This window comes from Danio rerio, chromosome 8 (genome assembly GCF_049306965.1).
Source record: "Danio rerio strain Tuebingen ecotype United States chromosome 8, GRCz12tu, whole genome shotgun sequence".
NCBI classification, from domain to species: Eukaryota; Metazoa; Chordata; class Actinopteri; order Cypriniformes; family Danionidae; genus Danio; species Danio rerio.
The window spans coordinates 35,286,990-35,307,511 of record NC_133183.1 but is presented as its reverse complement, the minus strand read 5'-3'; the positions used below and the strand labels follow the sequence as shown (position 1 = coordinate 35,307,511).

General features: G+C 34.5%; 1 long non-coding RNA gene across 3 annotated transcripts in view; it reads right to left on the bottom strand.

Moving 5' to 3' along the window:
• Nucleotides 1-20,522, bottom strand: part of LOC141375661 (uncharacterized) — a 105,052-nt gene that overhangs the window by 59,796 nt on the left and 24,734 nt on the right. Inside the window, exon 6 of one of the 3 annotated variants that reach the window (XR_012384454.1) lies at nt 4,953-6,566. The exons of the other annotated variants lie outside the window; for them this stretch is intronic. This is a non-coding gene — a long non-coding RNA (uncharacterized lncRNA). Of the gene's footprint in view, nt 1-4,952; nt 6,567-20,522 lie in introns of those variants that run through there. 3 annotated transcript variants of the gene reach the window in all.

The window sequence follows — 20,522 nt, the reverse complement described above, 5'->3', positions numbered from 1 at the left end:
CATCAGGTGAAGTTTTTTTTCCCTCTCCGCTGTCGCCACTGCCTCGCATGGTTCAGGATTGGTAGAGCTACGCATCAATGAATTTGCTCTTCAGTGTTTGAACTCTCAGTAATGATTAAATCACACTGAACTGAGCTAAACTGAACTGAACTGAACTTAAACACTAAAACCTGAACCACACTGTTCCAGTTACTGAACCACACTGTTCCAGTTACTATGACCATTTATGTGAAGCTGCTTTGACACAATCTACATTGTAAAAGCGCTATACAAATAAAGCTGAATTGAATTGAATTGAATACAGCTCCTTCAACAGACATTTAACTGGCTATAAGAAACTTTTCAAGTACATGTCAACTTACACTAACCCTAACCCCAACAATAACCCCAACCTAACTACTTATAATCTAATGAGAATTAGTTGGCAAGTGGATGTAATGTGTCTTAAATTCAACAAACGGACCATTAAAATAAAGCGTGACCTAACTTTCTCTCGCGAGTGCCATTTGCGCCTGCTGTTCTCACATAATTCCACCGGAGGCCGCTGCTTAAAATGTTGTTTATTTCTATCCTACACGCTTTCTGAAATCGTTCTTCTCAAACCTCATTGTTGTGGTCAACTCTGCTCTCCGTCTCAAGTCCGCCGACATATGCATCGAGCTACTGGACAAACTGGTGACAGCAGAGAAGCTGTCCATACTGAGGTAAGCGGTTAGCTGGTAAGCGAGAAAAAGAAAGGCATCATACCACCCCGTAGCATTCGTTTTAAAGACTAAATACTGTCATACGTAGCTCTGGCTACATAATTCGCGATCTCCAGAAATGTATATAGAGCTACGTTTTCAAAAAAATGCTGGGTTCCACACAATCCTTTCGTCCCAATGAAAATTTATTAAGTTAACTTTCTTTTACAATTTTAAGTTTCTTGAACATATAACAATTAAGTTGTCCCAAAGAAAACCTTAAGATTGTGTTGTTTCAGCTCATTTTAAATATAAGTTTGAACAAGCAGCAGAAATTTTTTTTGAGTGTATGTTGAGAAAAGACTTTTCGAGGGGGGAGGGAAGTTTATGGTGTTTGATTAAAAAGTCCAAATCAAATTTTTACAAAAGTGCACAGATGCATCATTTATAACAAGCACTACTATACATATAAAACTACGAAGAGTGAATCATCATTTCATGCCCACTCTAACTAATAAAACCTTATTGTAAAGTGTGGTCATTGTGACATATTATTAGAATAATTAAAATAGCTATTTTAATGCAGAATTATATTAATTTTGCTTAAGAAGAGAAATAATTAGGATAATTTGAGTTTGCAGCTGAATCTGCTGAAATTCACCTTTACTCATGTGATTTGACTAATGCTCAGGCATTTGTAGCACATTATACAACGTTTGTGTTTTCAGTGAGGATTTGTTTACTGTGACAAAAAGTTCTGAACGTCTGTTTGTTTTAATAGTTATCAGAGCTCACATCGCACAATACTCTGGAATAGCAGAGAGCATTTAAAGAGGAACAGGAACGGATGTGGCTTCTCTGGATGGAGAGAAGAAAAAAAAAGAGGTTTTCTGGTTTGATGAAAACCAAATCCTGTGCGCTGCTGCTTCAGCAGAATACCAAACTAGGAGAGAAGCGGACAGATGAAACGTGTGCATTTAAAAACGTTCATGCTTCAGGATGTAAAAATTCAGCATCATGCAAGATTTTTAGCAATTTATTCCCTCAGTCGAAGAGTAGAATCTCAAGCAGTTTTAGTTTCAAGTTCAGTGCTTAAAATTTAGAAGATATACAAACCAGCAGCACCCATTTCTCTTCACAAAAAAAAAAGAGTTTTTTAAGCTTTTTGCTGCCAGTGACCTACAGACATGATCCTTTCCTATAAAAGGCAGCTATGTATTTTCAGAAAGATCCTTCTTTTTCTCCATTTCTTTTTTTTTCTTTTTTTTTTTTTTTTTGCCAAATTTCGTTGACTTAAAATATTTGCTTAAAGTACCCTCCGGGATTATACTTTTATAAATATAGTCAGTATATTCACAAACACACACAATAGAAAGCATTTATTAATTTATTAATTTAGTTAATTTTACGCTTTTACAATGTACAGTAGATTGTGTCAAAGCAGCTTAACATAGAAGTTTGAGTAAACTGAAACTGTGTCAGTCCAGTTTTCCAAGTTGAAGCTCAGTTTAGTTCAGTTCAGTGTAGTTTAAATCTCACTGCTGAAAGTTCAAACACTGAAGAGCACATTCTTTGAAGTGCAGCGACACAAGTCCCAACCAAGCAAGCCAGTGGCGACAGTGGTGTGGAACAAACTTTACCAATTGACAAAAGTGTACATTAGATTAGTCAGTAAAGCCAAATCTGGAGCTTACCTAACAAAATAACTTACGATAATGGTCCAAAAACTAGTACACCCAAATTTATGTCAAAGGAGAATATTTGATACAAATTTTAAAAAGTGAAAAAATTAAGAGAAGCAAAAAAAAATAAAAAATAATAATAATAATAATAATAATAAAAATTTGAACATTTTCATTTACATTTTGTAGGTTGTAATTTTTTTTATTTTATTTTTTGCAATATTTTGCTTTAATTTAATTGTATTAACTTTTAGTTTCTAAATATGTTTGGTGACTAAAATATTATTTGAATAAATATATCTGTTTAATAAATCTTTTTGTTTAAAAGCACCAAAATACATTGCCTAAATTCAGAAATGGAAAAAATATTCATTTTCAAAATGGGGTGTACTCAATAATGCTGAGCACTGTATATGATATGATATAAATGAAATAAATAAGATAGTCCAAAAACAGTATCCAATAAAGCTAAATCAGAAGCAGTTAATTCAATCTTCAATACCACATGGTGAGAAATAAATGGGTAGCACTTAATTTTAAGTCACTATTAACAAATTATTTACCAAAACTTTTAGCTAAATAAAATATTAAAGTCAAGTGCTATTTTTGGGTTTCCGCTGGATTTTACCTATACCCAAATTAAAAAGCTTCCCAAATCCACTTGCAGAGGTGTAATTACAAAAGTTTGGTATCATTTTAAAGAAAACCCTTTGATTTTTCATAAAACACTGTTCAAAGTGAATAAAATAATTGTATATTTTTTTCTGTGTTACAATAAACCCCTCCAAAAAAGAGGTGCTTTTTTTTTTGTAAACTGAAATTTGAAAGTGTACCTTTTAGGTTCAGTGTGGTGTAGATTTGATTAATGTTTGTAGTTCCTGCACATGTCAATAATCATAGGAGAAAAGAAAATTTCTTGATCATAATCTATGCAAAAGTTATTCTATTCCAACTGATGGGAGAACGGAAGCACTTATGAGGGTATTTGGGTCAGTATGGACCTTTGAAATTTAGAGAATGCTGAATAAATGAGGTCACAGACCTGGTACCGGGTCCCAGAATTTAGGAGGTTAATAAAAGTTAGCAAGGTAAAAATTGGTTTAGGGTTTGGTTAGAAAAGCGATGTGGAATAAAATATAAGTACTAATAAACAGTTAATATCTTACTAATAACAGTATGTTAATAATAATTAGTAATAAGCCATTAAGTACTAGCATGAATTGTGACAAACTAAAGTGTTTAAGTTATCTATTTTATTATTTTTTTAATATCCTGATTTAGTGCTCCTTTATTATTTTAAAATGATTAAATACTGAGGAGTAATCTTGAAAACAACTATGTTCTTTAAAACTTTTGTTTTAAATCTTTTTTTCAAGGTTCTTTGAGCATAAGTAAAACAAAATTGAATTAGAAATCATTTTATTATTTTATATTACAAATCGTCACCTTGAAATTATAAGGTTCTATCTGCATTCTAAATGACTTTAAGATATATTTATTAAATAAAAATTCTTAAAATGTAAACAACTTATAGAAAACATGCCATAATGTAAATAAGTTGTTATTTATTAAATTTATTTCAATAAATCAATTTTGACAAAAATGTCAGATAGAACCTTTTAATTCTAAGGTGACGAAATGTAATAATTGCTAATTTTTCTCATGTCCTCAGTTAGCGCGGTTCATCTGGCATTTGTGAATCCAGCAATTGCGCTCGGATCCGCGACAAATCTATCGGTCCGAGATCGCCTGAATGAGGTGGGCTCGGCTTGATTGAAACGAGCTCTGGAGCGGATCGATTGTATTGAGAAAGCGATACGATCCGAGCCCAGCTATCTCTCAGTGTTTTATGGATATGTAATAGGCTATATATGAAGAGAATTATGAGTAGGGTGGGAGGTCATTCCATACATCCCAAGTCTTCTGGAAGTTTCGGAAGTCTCCCGCAAATGCACAGAGACTCCTGGATGCCCGCAAACGAGTGATAATTTCCAGGTTATTGCGTGTCTTCCCCCCTGTCCTCAAATATGCTTCTCACCCCTCCCCGCCATATTCCTCCTTGCTTTTCAGACACGTCTCTCATAACCTGTCAAACACAACCAAACCACCACCCCCGACAGCTGAGCGGCACTCTGCAAAATAAACCGTGAAACTCTGACCAATGTGAAGAGAGTTTACTCACACATGAATTGTTTAAGCCAGTGGTTCTCAAAAATTTTTCATTAAGTACCACCTCAGAAAAAAATGGTCTCTCCAAGTACCACCAAAATGAGCAGTATTGAAATACAGTAGCGCAGTAGGCCCAGTAAAGCAGCTATAACTCTGCACAGTAAAACAAACGTGGCAGATTACCTCAGAAATATAGGCTATATGTCATATATGGCACATTATATACATAATTTTTAATACATTTTGAAATATATGTAGCATGTACATGACATTTTTCATTCCTCCGCGTACCACTAGAAGGAAGCCCGCGTACCACTAGTGGTACACATACCACAGTTTGAGAACCACTGGTTTAAGCTATTTTGGTCCGTTTAGAAACTTTGCAGTGTGAAAGCGAACCGCACCAAGAACAAAGAGCAACAATGTAACAATTTTAATAACTGTTTCGGAACAAGTTAATCAATGAAAATCACCCTTAGTGAACATTTGCAACGCGGTTTCCCTTGCCGTGTTTGACCCTTTGCTTTGATTTGCTACTTTGTTTGCCACCTTTATGCTTGGGATGCACTTGTTATGCACTTGTTTGTTTCTGTTTCAATCTTTAATTGCAAGATGATTTTCTTATAAACTGCCATTTGATCCTCAACTTTGTTGTGCAGGCATCCTCACATAACACTAACCTTGTTTTTGTTGTCAATTGATGACCAAATGTATTATTTGATTAAAAAAAAAAAAAAAAAGTAGTAAATTAGATATATAACTGTTTTGTATTTTATCAAGCAAATTGTTTTGGAGTTTAACCTATATGCTAAAAATATTTGTTAATATAGTTTATACTTACTATGTTTTATGACAACAGAAATTATTTGTACTTAAGAATTTTTTTTAAATCGTTCTTCAAAAGCTTTTTTTCTGTTTTAAATGTTTGTTAAAAGTGGAAATTTTTATGGAACATTTAGAGCTTTCATGCAAAATTAAATGAATAAATATGTATAATCACATTATTTAATCTGTATAATTCCATTAAAAACCTGTATAAAGTAAGAATCTTTAAAATCACATTAATCTGTATATTTACAAAAATAAACAATATATTTACAGTAATAAACTGTAAAATGACAGTAACGATGTGTATAATTGCAGTAATAATTAGTAAAATGCCAGTAATTGTAATTATGGAGCAAGAAATTACTGTTTTTTTTTTTTGTTTTTTTTTTTTTACAGATTATCTACATATTTTTCTGACAGTTGTTTTCTGTTTTTTTCACAGTTAAAATTGAAATCATCAACAGTAATAAAATAAACTTTGACCTTAAAGTCTGTTCTGTATTCTTACAGTTTTTGCTTGTAATTCTGTGAAATGGTAAATTTCTGTAATTTACAGTATTTTAAAAAGGTCTTTTGACTGTTTTTTTAAAATTTTTTTACAGTGTGTAATGTACTGTATCATTGATAAATAAATTATTACCATTCTATTTTAAAGATATATAACTAAAAGATAACAAAATCTTCAGCCTTTTGAATACCATTACACATCAAACGCTAACATAAAAACATCACGCACACAATTATTCCTGTGCTTTTATGTGCACATCAGACATATTCAGCAGAACATTTGCTCATGTGATTTGCTTAATTCTGATCATTATTCAAGAGGCTCCAGCAGGCCTTCAATGCAAATGGTGCTCCTCAAAAAAGCCTTTGATTGTGGAGCCTTTTTTTTCTGGATGACAAGGCCACAGTCCGAAGACACAGGCTCATGAAGAGGAGGAATGTGCATCTCCGGCGCGCACGATCCCGCTCTGTCCCACCGAGGGGGCGTCTCTGGTCACTGTCCATTAGCTCTGACTGGTACTGCCCGCACAATGGGCGCACTTTGTCCAGGCCTGTCAGGGATGCACTGCGGTAGGCATGAGGGGGAGCTTCTCGAACCTTTGATCCGCAGCAGCTCACTCGCTGGGGTGTGCCGTGTTGGAAAACCGATCCTCTGATATTTCTGTCTCTGTGCATCACTGTGATCCAAACTATTAGGCTAAGGAGGGGGAGGATGAGCGAGATGAAAAAAAAAGCCTAAAATCAGCAAATTATCCAAAGTCTGCCAGCTCTCTGTGGATTTTATCCCCAGCAACCCTGTCGTTTTGTGTTATATGTCTTAATCAGATGAAAAAATAAGAAAGTGGGAGTGAGATAAAACAGATAAAAGATGTGTGGCTGTAATGTTTATAATGATCCGATCTTGAGTCTGAATGTCTTGGACTGTATGATTGGAAAGCAATGGGTTACTGCCTCTACGTGTTCTTATGTATCAGATGTACATGTCTGAACTCTCTCTCTCTTTCTTTCTATGTGTGTGTGTGTGTTTGTGGGGCTAGGGTAAACCACTTGAAAGTGTTCATTGAAGTGTGATGACACTGAGACATGCTGATCAGTGCGCCCATGAAACGGAGAATGGGAGTCATGTTTGTGTGAGAGTTTAAAGAGATAGTTCAACCAAAAATGAAGATTCGGTCATCGTTGACTCACCCTCCACTTGTTCCAAACAAAAGAAGATATTTTGTAGAATTTTGGAAACTGGTTTATGTTTTTTCATACTATGAATGTCAGTTAGAACAGGTAACATTCTTCAAAATATCTACTTTTGTGTTGAACAGAATTTTTTTTTAACTCATTAAGGTTTTCAAACCACATGAGGGAGAGTAAATGATGATAGCAATTGAATGTTCATCCTCTTGGGTGAAGTATCCATTTTAAGTACACCAAATCAGTTTGATTTTGTTCTCTTATTTCTTTTTTTTATTTGATAAACTTAAGGGAACAACCCGCTTTAAAAAATTTAAAATTGTTCCTTCCTAGAGTTAAACAGTTGAGTTATACTATATATTTTTTTTTTTAATCCATTCAGCTAACCTCCAGGGCTAACAGAAACACTTCAGGCCCATAGTCAGGGGGGTTTGGGGGATTCAAAAGACCCACCCTCTTTTGACAGTCCAGAATTTAGCTGATATACAAACTCATTTGTCCCATTTTTGACAGTATGCCGTTATAAATTGAAGGCGGCTTTAAGACAAATGTAATTTTTAATTATTCAAATGGACAAAATAGAGGAAATGAGCTGGCCATATTTTCCCATAGACTACAGTTTTACATTTAAAACAAGTTTACATTTAGTTTTAACAGATTTCACATTTTTTGTTTATTTATTTAAAATAATGGATGATAATAAATTTGTATTTTAAAAACAACTTTTATATTTCTTTTTTCAACATTTTTTAAAATTCAAAATCCTAAGCATAACATTATTTATTAAACGGTAATAACCCACAGTTTAAAAGCACATTTGTAAATAAACACTTTGTGGTAAAATACTATTTAAGTAAGCACTTTGACAAAAAGTAGGGAATACTTTTGTTGCATCAAAAAGTGTGGTAGTTATAATCACGACAAGCTGATCCAGCAAAAAATGATGTTTAAAATGTCACTAAAATAAAAATTTCAACCACTTTTTGAGAAAAAAGAACTACCCCTTTCAATAGGTTGTCTGCGGGCCTGCACTTTTTGCTTAACTCAGCATAGATCACTGAATCGCATTAGACCATCAGCACTAAAAATTACCAAAGCGTTTCAATAACCTTCCTATTTGAAGTTTGACTCTTTTGTTATTACTTTGTTTGCTATAGAAAATTGATACTAGGCTGAAATGTCCAGAAAATGTACTCTCATTCCGATGCAATAATGAAGGAAATCGGCTACTGTATCATGAGTGCAGCATTGAAATTTCACAGGGCCTAAAAATCACCTACAAACTTATGTCAATATAACCAACATGGCCCCCTGCTTGCAAAGGGAGTGTGCCTTGTAACCATAGAGACAGTTGTGAGATGAGAGATAAACAAATTTTCTTTAGTGCAGGTCCTCAACTGTATCAATTCAAACCAAACAACGCAAAAGTTAACCGATTTTCAGGCAAAATACAATATATCAATATACAGTTCAGAATTATTAGGCCCCCCTGAATTTGAAGGCGATTTTCTCTATATCTTGATCTATTTGAAACCCCAGATTCTAGATATTCAAACAGCTCTATCTCTGCCATATACAAATTTTACAAGAAGTCATACATCAGCGGAAAGCTTAATTGTTCATCTTTTAGATGTTGTATAAATCTCAATCACCAAAACTAACCCTTATGTCTAATTTTGTGGTCCAATATCACATTTCATTTTAATCTTAACAGCCATGATCGATTCATTCTAACTGTGCAGAAGCTTTAAGTCCCTTATCTTGAATATGTGGGGCTTATTTATTCTCATGTCGATGTTAATTTCCAACCCATTCCCTTCCAAAAAGTTATGAATTGTTGATAGATTGCATTAGCAAAACCAGAAAACTGGTTTTATATTTTATAGAAGAAAGGAGGCCATACAGATTTGTAATGGCATGCAGATGAACAAATGCTTTTCATTTCTGGATGAACAATTCCTTTAAACTTGAAAACAATTCTGAAATGTGTGTCTAGTAGCTCCTCCCATCTTTCAAACTCTTTTATTTGGCTTTAAGAAACTCAAAGTTTCAGGACTGTATTTAATTATTATGTTGTTTTACTCTAGTTATTTCTTTCTTTCTTTCTTTTTTCTTTATTTCTTTCTTTCTTTCTTTCCTTCTGCATCTTCATCCCTTATCTGTCCTCTCCTGAGATAAGACGGTTTCTTCCTCTCATTCATAGACAGTCTCTTTGAATTCCTCTCCATAACAATTGCTTCTTGGGTCAAATTATAACTCTTGGTGCGGCCCTTTAGACATCTATTACTTCCATTTAAATATTCAAGCAACAAAGTTTTACAAGCACTCCCTTGGGTGCATTAAAAAGGGCCGATACTGCCTGCTCACTGTCCCATGATGAGATGAATGGCGTGGTAGTGGAGTCATCCCAGATCGGGTAACTGGGCAAATTATGGCAGACACTAAGAAGCGCTTCTCACAATGACCTACAGAAAACAGTAGACAAAAGACCTTATTCTTGAGCTGGACAATGAAGGAGGTCAGAGAAGACACCTGAGACAAGCGTCGACCCATAGGACGACGTATGACACTGCAATGTGTACTTGTTGAATGTACACATATGCTGTGTCCGAAATTGCTTAATATATTAGATGTTAAAGTCAATTTGTGTCCAAAATCATTTGAAAATCTGCAGATAGTACACTAAAAAAAAAAATCAAAGAGGATTCCTTCGATTTACTACTTTTTTGTGTAAGTTAAGTAAGTGTAAGGTTAAGTACGTAAGGTGGTTGTCAACAATTTATTTGGGCTGAATTTAAACAAACAAATTAAGTTGAACATTACAAAATTGATTTGTTTGTTTAAACTCAACCCATATTAAATGTTTGCAACACCTTTGCAGATTTTTTTTTTCAGTATAGACGATAATAGTAGGCGAGAGATACCTGGTTGATCTACTTCTTCCTTCAAGATTCGGAAGTGTGCATCCATATGGCACTTCACACTGCAAAAATATATATTTTTGCTGCTTGTTCACACTATTTATTTAAAATGAGCTGAAGCAACACAATTCTATTTTTTTTTTTTTTAAGTAGAACACTACATTTTTAACAGTGTACTATCCCATGAGGCCGCAGGAGATTTATGAATGTAAGTGAAGGCCAAAAATGCAGCTAGGTCACATGACAGATGGTGAACAATCAAATTTCATTTATACTACCTATATTCATACTACACACAAAATGTTTTATTTTTGAACTGTTGAAATGACATTTAAATTCAGTATGCTACCTACTTAGGGTGTACTCACACTATGCTATCTGAACTGTGCGCTGGCATGGTTAACCCCATTTACCGGTTTGTTTGACAAGAGTAAACACCCTGACTCGGTTCAGTTGGCCACCCCTGGCCAGGTTGGAAAAGGTGGTACACTTGAGTGCAAAGCGTGCCTGAGCATGAAACTGAAGATGCAACATCACTTTTAAGGGTTTCATATGGATTTAGTAATCATTCTTACTTTTTAATGAAGGCAAACTGTCATAGTTGACTAAATATGCAAACCCCTCGCTGCACTTTAGCTGCATCTTCAGCAAACCTCCTGTAGCACAATGACTTTCGAGCATCAAAAGTGGTGGAGCTGTTCAGCAAAATATTGGACTTTGTGTCACTGCAACCCATACGACAATATAACACAAGCAATCTCCATTCTACTGAACGAGAGTGCTTCTCTTTAAAACTGAACAGTTGCATCATCGATAACGCAAGTAAATATGCAGTGTGAGTGCAGGTTGAGGGGTAGAGGGCAGGGGGGACAATTGCGCCCGGGCACAGTTCAAGTTCATTACACACTTCTCACTAGGCACGGTTTTCTTGAACTGTGCCAAAGCGCATTTGTCCCCCTCCACTCTTCCTCGACGGCCTGCACTCACACTGCATTTTGCCTTTCGAACCGGAGCATGCTTAAGTCATTGATGATGCAAATGTTCAGTTTAACAGAGGAGAAGCGCTCTCACTCAGCACAGTGGACTTCACTTTAGTTACATAGTTTTGTATTATTTTTAGTCGTTAGATATGCAGTGACACACTGTCAAAAATTTCTGAACAGATCCACCACTTTTGACGCTCATAAGGTTTAAAAGACCTTGTGCAGCAGGTATTAGGAGGCTTGCTAAAGGTGCAGCTGACGTGCAGAGTCTTTAATGACTATCTATGATAGTTCATGTTTGTTGAAAAGTAAGAAGGATTAATAAATTTATATAAAATGGAAGTCCCTTAGAAATGACGTGGCATCTTCAGTTTTGTGCTCAGGTGTGCTTTGCACTCACACTACAGCCCAACCGAATTGCGCTCTGGCACACCTCTTCCAACCGGGCCAGGGCCAGCCAACTGGACCATGCCTGAGGCCGATTTGGCACACTCACACTAGGCTATCCGAACTGTGCTGGGCGCGTTTCCCAGTTCATTTGACAAGTGTGAGTGCTCCTAATTGGCCTCAGTGAAGGCTGATTCATTTATTGGTCGGCTTGGTAGCGCTGACGAGTCTGGGCGGGACCGAGAGCTGCGCGAGCAGCGCAAGCCAAATGGAGCGATTGTTTACAAGTATGGAGTCCCGCAAAGGAGCTCCTGATGGAAAGTTTTGTTCTGTGTTTAACTCATGGTTAAAGTTGTTGCACGTCCTCCGGTTCCTGCCTCAAAATAAGCAAATTTGAGCCACTTGTACATCCCGGAAGCGTTCAGAAAGAACAAAACAAAGGCGGAGAAACTCGACACAGAGACACATTAACACCTCACTGCCAACTAGCGTTTTGGAAGTTTTAATGCAGACCAACAGCAACAGCACGCAGAAGTATAAATGCACAGCTACGCATATTGCATGCGCCGTTAGTTATGCCGGTCACTTGACGCAGAAGTATAAACCAGGTTTCGCCCTCAAATTCCTGATAATACTGCAAGTTTTGGAAACAAAATGATGGTGAATGTAATGTGCACATGACATAAATAAAGGATTATCAACCGGAGGTAGACTGACAATATGTTGTCGTTCATAGAGGAATATAGAAGGTTTAAATTCAATTTACAAAATAGATTTACTTTGTTAAATGATTGCGATCTTTGCTTCATTATATATCAAGGTTGTGTTCATGTCTGTGTTTAAGTCTGCATGAACCGGAAGTTGCTGAGACTCTTATTTCAATATGTTGATGTACTTCTAACTGACATAGAATATTGAGGGGGTGGAGATTTCTTTTTGCACATCCTTCCCTCATAGCAAACTAATGGTAAAAGGATCTAGGCTAGGATTTAGAATCTAGGATCATTATCCCTCCTGTATATTTAGTCTCTATAAATAAATGCTAATCATTATAACATTTTAGAATAACATAAAGTTTTAAATATTTAATCATAAATATTAAATAGTTCTCAGGTAGATTTCACAGGTTTAAGGCAAAGCAGGGTAGTGTTTGTATCCGTCGTGTTACCCTGTGAGAGGCCACCTCTGCCCCGTCCATATCATCTGTCATCATCATACTCAAAATTCTTTCACCTGCACCCTAATCCCTTATTATTTACCTGAGAGCCAGGATGACAGCCTTCTCTCTTTCCCTCTTTCACAATCGGATCATTTCACTGTTCCCTCTTTACGTTTTTGCAATGCTGATTAATTTGAAGGGCATAACACAAATTGGGCTGAAATTACACAGATGACAGACTGTGAGGGGGTCTGGGCGGGAGCCAAACAGGCTCATTTGTTAAGAAGTTTTAGAGGCCTTGTTATGGATGTCACGCTGTTGTCTCTCTTAATTCCCTGTAGACAGAAACTACCACATTATTGTTATGTGACCCTTTAGCCTTTCAAGGCTGCAAATTAAGATTATTTCCATTCACATGAGAGAGCATCATAGGTAAGCAAAGAGTTTATTAATAATGCACCATGGTATTTTTTCTGCTGTCGCAGATCAGGGGCAAAAATGTGAGGCCATGGAGAAGATTCTTCAGCATTGATTCACTGGCAATTTCTCAACATTGATTCCCCTTTGTTACCACCTTCCCATCTGAGACGTTCTGAATAATTGATAAGAAAACGATATTCTCAGCGTTAGCTTTCCTCTTATGTGACAACTTGTTTTCCAGTCTGTCCCTTGAAATCTATAATCGTAGAAGCAGTCTTTATTTATTTCTACCACTTATTATTTAAATGTTCTGTTTTCAATGTCAGGTTATGCTTCAAAAAGTTTACTTTACTGCACTGTTAATAAATGCAGATACATAATGTCTATAATTAATGAATGCTGAATTATTTGTTAAAACTGATGCTAATTATATTTTTTATAAATCTCATTTAGTGATTGATTTTATAATGCCATTTACTCTGCTGCATAGAACATGTGCCAGAATAATTGGTGGTTCATTCTGCTGTGGTGACCCCAGATAATTCAATGAATAAGCCAAAAGAGAATGAATGAAAGTGCCATTCACAGTGTTTTCTTTTTTTAAAATGGCATTTTAGATTGAAAACAACAGACATTTCCGGATTATTTTCACATGCTGAGTAATATTATTACTCTTGCTGCAGCCATGGTACAGCATCAAAGTTTTTTTATTTTTATGCCATGTCAACCTAGAACACAACAACTTTCATTTTCTTTCAGTCTTTGTGATGTAGTTGCAGAAGAGTCAAGTTTAAAATAGGAAAATTATTTTTAGTGAAACGCTAATGGTCTAATCTGATTGAATGATTTATGCTAAGCTAAGCTAAATGTGCTTCTTCAAGAATTAGAGATCTCAATAGTTTAAAGGCTGATTTATACTTCTGCATCAAACGCCGGCGTATGCTACGGCACTGATGCATAGCCCTTCGCCGTGGCCGTGCACCTCTCAAAAAATGTAACTACACGTCGCAACGACGCGTAGCGTAAGCTCTATGATTGGTCGGCTTGGTAGCGCTGATGAGTCTGGGCGGGACCGAGAGCCACGCAAATGGCGCGAGCGGTTGTTTACAAGTGTGGAGTCCCGTGAAGGAGCTCCGGATGGAAAGTTTTGTTTTTGTGTTTACCTCATAGTTAAAGTTGTTGCACGTCCGCCGGTTCCTGCCGGTCCTGTTTCTGGACTGTGGGGAAAACCGGAGCACCCGGAGAAACGCACGCGAGCGCAGGGAGAACATGCAAACTCCACACAGAAATGCCAACTGACCCAGCCGAGGCTCGAACAAGCAACCTTCTTGCTGTGAGGCGACAGCAAGACTGTGTCGCCCTCGTGGCAGGACTTTATTAGTTTATTCATGATAATTTGCTAATAATAATGTTATGATTATTATTATTAATTATATGCATATTTATATTTGTTTTAATTAAAAAAAAAAGTTTAGATTTGTCCACCTGTCAGGTTTTGGAGATGTATACATCACCATATGGGCAAAAATAAGACGTGTGTTTGAATATAACTCAATATAAATATAAAGTTTTTTGACCACACTTCGTTATTGTTCATTTATTAGTTTGTTGGAAATTAGAACTGAATTTAGAAATAGTTTTGAAACACATCTTTGTGCTTGACAAACAAAATAAACATATAGACCAATGAATGTCTTCAGTAGAGTGCGTAAAACACAGTTTCCTTATTCACAAAAAATAAAGAAGTAAAGAAAAGTAAAGAGATAGTAAAGAGACTGAATGGAGCAGGCTCATTCTTTATTCTCGCACTGCAGATGGTCTGTTTTCTCGCTAGTGAAGCATTCAGTTTTTCCACTAACAAAGTCTGCCATGTAAACAGCAAATGCGCCATGGCACCACATAACCGACTCTTAAAGGGAATGGGAGATGAGACTGATTAGTTTAATGCATGCTATGCTCAAAACTCCACCATAACTTATTAAAAGAATAAGCACAACCCTGTTAGACCACGCGTCCTTGAATTACTAAAAGTGGATTCGGACATGCCCTTAATGCGTTTGTTACATGCACTTTAGACTTTGCGCCTAGATCAATAAAATAGAGCCCAGTTCCTTTAAAGCAACTGTAAAGGCAAAATGTTGCCAAACCAGATACTTGCAAAGCATACCAAACAAAGATGCCTGTATATTTGTTTGCATAAAATAGTATGCCATTACAGCATCTGCACAGTTATTTCAAAACCACTGTAATATTTCTCAGTATAATAAAGCAAAGCACAACACTGAGAACATAACACCCTGACACAAACTCACCGTGGCTCGAGGTTTCAGGGGTGCATTGACTGTGAAGTTTATGAAAACAAACAGGAGACACTGGGCATTGAAGAGATCTCTACTTACATATGGTTTGTGTTTCTGGAAATCTTTCAGTGCTATCTTCAAGTCCTCTTCTCTCAGAAAGACATTCTCAGATGCTTGCAACGAAAGGCTCGGAAATCCAGTCTTAGTTGGACCGGGAGGACCAAGACGCTGGACAATATGTATCGAATCAAGCCATTCTCTTATTAAAATGCTAAGTGCATGATGCTTTTGGAATTTTTCAAAGGCTTCATTTAGGGGAAGTCGTTACGCTGGGAATTATAGGAGCAGTCGATGGAAAAGGACAGAACGCCATCTGTGTAAACACACAAGAGCTTAGCATGGCTAGCTGCAGGCGATGCACTGAAAGGCCTACGCTAACTCTACTTAGCTAAAAATGAAGGTTAGCTGAGATACTGAGGGAGCATTATGATACACTGTTGATCTTGGTGGCGCTTCAACAAATCCAGAAAAATGTATGAATTCTCCGCTGTGTACAAGAAACACTGATCAATCTGAGCGAATATAAAACTAGCCTTGCAAACCTGGCTGCTTTTTATACATGTCTAAAATGCTGCCTCTGTGATTCATATATTGCAGCGCTGACTGCCCTGGCTGTCCTAAAACAAATGTCCTGTCATGAAAGCTTTTTTTTCTTTGACATTTTTATTGTGAATGTCAACTACATTGTGTTATTGTTCTCTTTTCTGACAGGTCGTCCTCTGACATAATCTGATGCCTATACTGAGATTTCCATCTTATGGGCAATTTCATCCAAAACTGTGCATTTCATCTGTCCAATAATCTGTCAGACAAGCCACATGTTCACCTCTATGTCATCATGCTGGGTGGATTGTTTTATTCCTGGCACGTTTTTATCCCTACAATTACTTAACATCACACTGAGAGAAGGTCACAGTATGCTCTAATTACATGTGGACAATGATATTTTCCGCCAAAACAGTTAAAAACAGCAACTTCTCAGATTGCAGCTGATTTATGCATGTCCTTTACAGCCCTGTCATGACATCTCACAGCATGCAATAAATTCTCACTCTTGGTGACTTGTTTTTTTCTTCATATAACCAGAGCACTTTCACATGCAGCTGTGACTTTTCTCATTTACTGATCTATATCGTCGTCCAAAATGGTAAACCACAGCTGTGAAAACACATATGAAATATAGCTTAAACAGATTGCATTGTGTAATATAGAATACTCACAATAATATGGTGTTTAGATACACAATACAATGCAATGTACATTGTGTTGTTATTCTTAATGATGCTGTAAGTATAGCATATACTGTATGTATAATTTTTTTAAGTAAATATAAATGTTATATAAAACGATTTACTTTTAGAGACTGATATCTAATTGAATCTGATATATTCAGGAGAAATGACATTATGTGATATCAAAGTTGGTTTATGTTGTATTATTATTTATGACATTTATATTCATATGACTTTATATTTTATGTATAAATAAAACAAAACACTTACATATTAGTGTCATAATAGTAACGATTACAATCTACTTCTGTTTACTTATTTATAGTATATTATGTTATATAAATGCATAATATAATATAATATAATATAATATAATATAATATAATATAATATAATATAATATAATATAATATATGACCCTGGACCACAAAACTATAAGGGTCAGTTTTTGGAGATGAAGGTTTATACTACAACAACAACAACAACAACAACAACAACAACAACAACAACAACAACAACAACAACAACAACAAAAGCTTCCCACTGATGTATTTGGTTGAGATGCAATATGGAATTTTAAGGATTAAAAATATCCAAATACTAATAAAATCGCCTTTCATGTCTAAATTAAGTTTTTAACAATGCATATTACTAATTAAAATGTAAGTTTTGATATATTTACCAAAAGAAATTTACTTAAAAAAATTAAGATGATCTTTACTTAATATTCCAATGACTTTGGTATTTAAAAAATCTACAAAAGTCAAACTAATATACTAAATATAGCCATATAATATAATATAATATAATATAATATAATATAATATAATATAATATAATATAATATAATATAATATAATATAATATAATACCTTGGACCACAAAACTATAAGGGTCAGTTTTTGGAGATGAAGGTTTATACAACAAAAAAAGCTTCGCACTGATGTATGGTTTGTTGTGATGAAAATATGAAATTTTAAAGGTTAAAACTAAATCTAAATATTAAGGTAATTGCCTTTAAAGTCTAAATTAAGTTCTTAACAATGCATATTGCTAATGAAAATTTAAGTTTTGATATATTTACAGAAAGAAATGTACAAAAAATATTTAAATATATATATATATATATATATATATATATATATATATATATATATATATATATATATATATATATATATATATATATATATTTTTTTTTTTTTTTATTTATTTAATATTCTAATGACTTTGGTATTAATTGTTTTTTTTTTTTTTTAAAAACAAATATACCAAATATAGCCATGCAATATAATATAATATAATATAATATAATATAATATAATATAATATAATATAATATAATATAATATAATATAATATAATATAATATATGACCTTGGACAACATAACTAAGGCTGTTTTGGAAATGAAGGTTTATACAACAACAAAAAAATCTTCCCACTGATGTACTGTATGGTTTGTTGTGATAAAATAATATTGGACTGATATGCAACTACTTGAAAATATGAAATTTTAAGGGTTAAAAAAATCAAATATTAAGATAATCGCCTTTAGAGTCCAAAATTAAGTTCTTAAAAATGCATATCAATAATGAAAATTTAAGTTTTTATATATTTACAGAAGGAATTTACAAAAAACATTCAAGATGATCTTTACTTAATAATCCAATGACATAATATATATAGCAATTTCATACAATATAATATAATATAAGTAATGATAGTGTTTGTTTAGGAATACTATTGAAGCAGATTTTGGATCTAAATCATTATCAGTGATTATAAATCAGCCAAATTCAGCAGAAACATCCGCTCTATCCTTCCGCTGACGATCTGCTCTTTGACCCGAAGAGGGGCTAAGACCCTGACTAATTGAATTATGCTTTTAATCTCACAAACCACTTGTAAATATTGTTTTGAACTTCTGCACCTCTTGAATCATCACTAACTTTGCTCTATATATATTAATAAGTGTGCTTTACTTTGACCTCTCTAAAGGAGAGAAATAAATCATGAAGATTTTAAATCAACACAGAAGAGATCTTTCTGTCTGTCTGTTTATCAGTGCATCTCATTTAACTTTTTTTTTTTTTTTTTTTTTGCTTTAACTTTGCCTCCTTGTGGTTCTGCAGTGAACGGCAAGCACACATTCACCTTTCCAGACCTTTTCAGATGCACTGCAATAAGCAAAAGTACCAGGATCTCTGTGTTCCTGTCAAGTATGTGCAAGTCTTTCCACATCGCCATCATCCACCTGCATTGATCTGTACCTGCAGTATTTTTTCCCTTATACGAAGCCCAAGAATGTATATCTGGCTCAGCTGTGTCCACACGGATATGCGTCTGTTTTATTTAGGAAACCAGAGTCGAGATCCACATCAGTGGGAGGAACTAAAGGGACATCGATAGACTTTTTGTGCTTTAGCCGGGGCCACGGTCAAGTCGCTTATTGAATTGCTCTGGAATGAAGTGCGAACAAAAACGTCTGCCATCATTTGTTCTCCAGAAAAGCCCTCATTTAAAAGCAAGAGACTGGCGTTCATCTTAGGTTTATGAGGAGCCTTTAACAACTCACATATCATATTGGTTAAAACAGCACTGGGAGGATTGGATGATGGGGTTACTTTAACCCAAAATGACATTTCTGGGACTCACCTTCTGGTACTAATGCCGTTCCAAACTTCAAAACCCAAATGAAAACACATTTTCTTTATAGTTTTTATGCCCCTCCAATAATGCCCTTTCAAAATAAATAAATAAATGAATAAATAAATGACAATAAGTAAATAATTCCATTAATTGGTTATAGTATGTTTGTAGAAAAAGTACATTTCAAATATACCATATGCAATACTTATATCGATGAAATAGTGGTATATTAGAAAAGGTCTACACAAGTTTCACTGGTATTTGTAGATGGCTAACAAAATATGAACAACTGCTCTGTAAAGTGTGAGTTAAAATATTAGTTAGGTTAGTTATTAGCTTCATTATGTTATTGGGACGTTATTCTATAGTTGCAACTATTCCTCATTTACTAACAGTTAATAAATGAAGAATAGTTGGAACTAGAATAACGTCCCAATAACATTTATAAGCTGTTAACTGATCTTTAACAAGTCTTTAGTAAGTAATTTACTAACAGCTAGTTCATAATCTATTATTAATTTATTAGGTAAAGTTATAAATCATTGAAATTCAGTTATCAAGTCATTTATAACTTGTTAACTAAGAGCTTGTAAGTTATCTATTGGCTGTCTATAAGGCACAGTTATAAATAATTAACAAACTATGAACTATTATTTAACAAGTCATTTATAACTCATTAACTAACAGTTTATAAATGGACTATTAACTAGTTAAAACGGATAGTTATTCTAAAGTGTTACCAAAATGGGTCATATATATATTGCTACATGTATATTTTTGTCAACATTTAATAAAAAAAAAAAAATTGTCTATTTACATTATTCAACCATTGGAATTACACATATGTATATGTTCAAATATACTGTATTAGCTATATTTTCATATAAATGTTCCTGCATGCTTTCTGTATGGGAGAATACAACACAAATATACAAACGCTAGAATTAGGAAGACATGTTTTCCTCATAATTCACTTAAATTATTTGCACACTCTAAAAAAATGCTTTATTATTTTGTCACATTTGAGAAAAATACAGACAAATAGTGGGTAAAAGTAAATTAATTTGTTGCAAAATTTGGGATTAAAAAGTAAATTTAAAAATAGCTGTTAATTTGACTAAAATGTGTAATTATCTCAAGCTCTAGAATGCTTGAGAAAGCCTCAGACTTTAAAATAGGAGAGACAGACATCTCCAAGATGATTACAAAGATCTCCAGGTATGTTCAGAAGATATACAACCGAATTTGGAAGGGCGTGAGAGTGAGTAAATGATGACAGAAGTTTCATTTTAGGCTGAACTGACCCTTGGATGAATTGTGCTTACCACATCTGTAGAGTCGCCACCATCATTTCT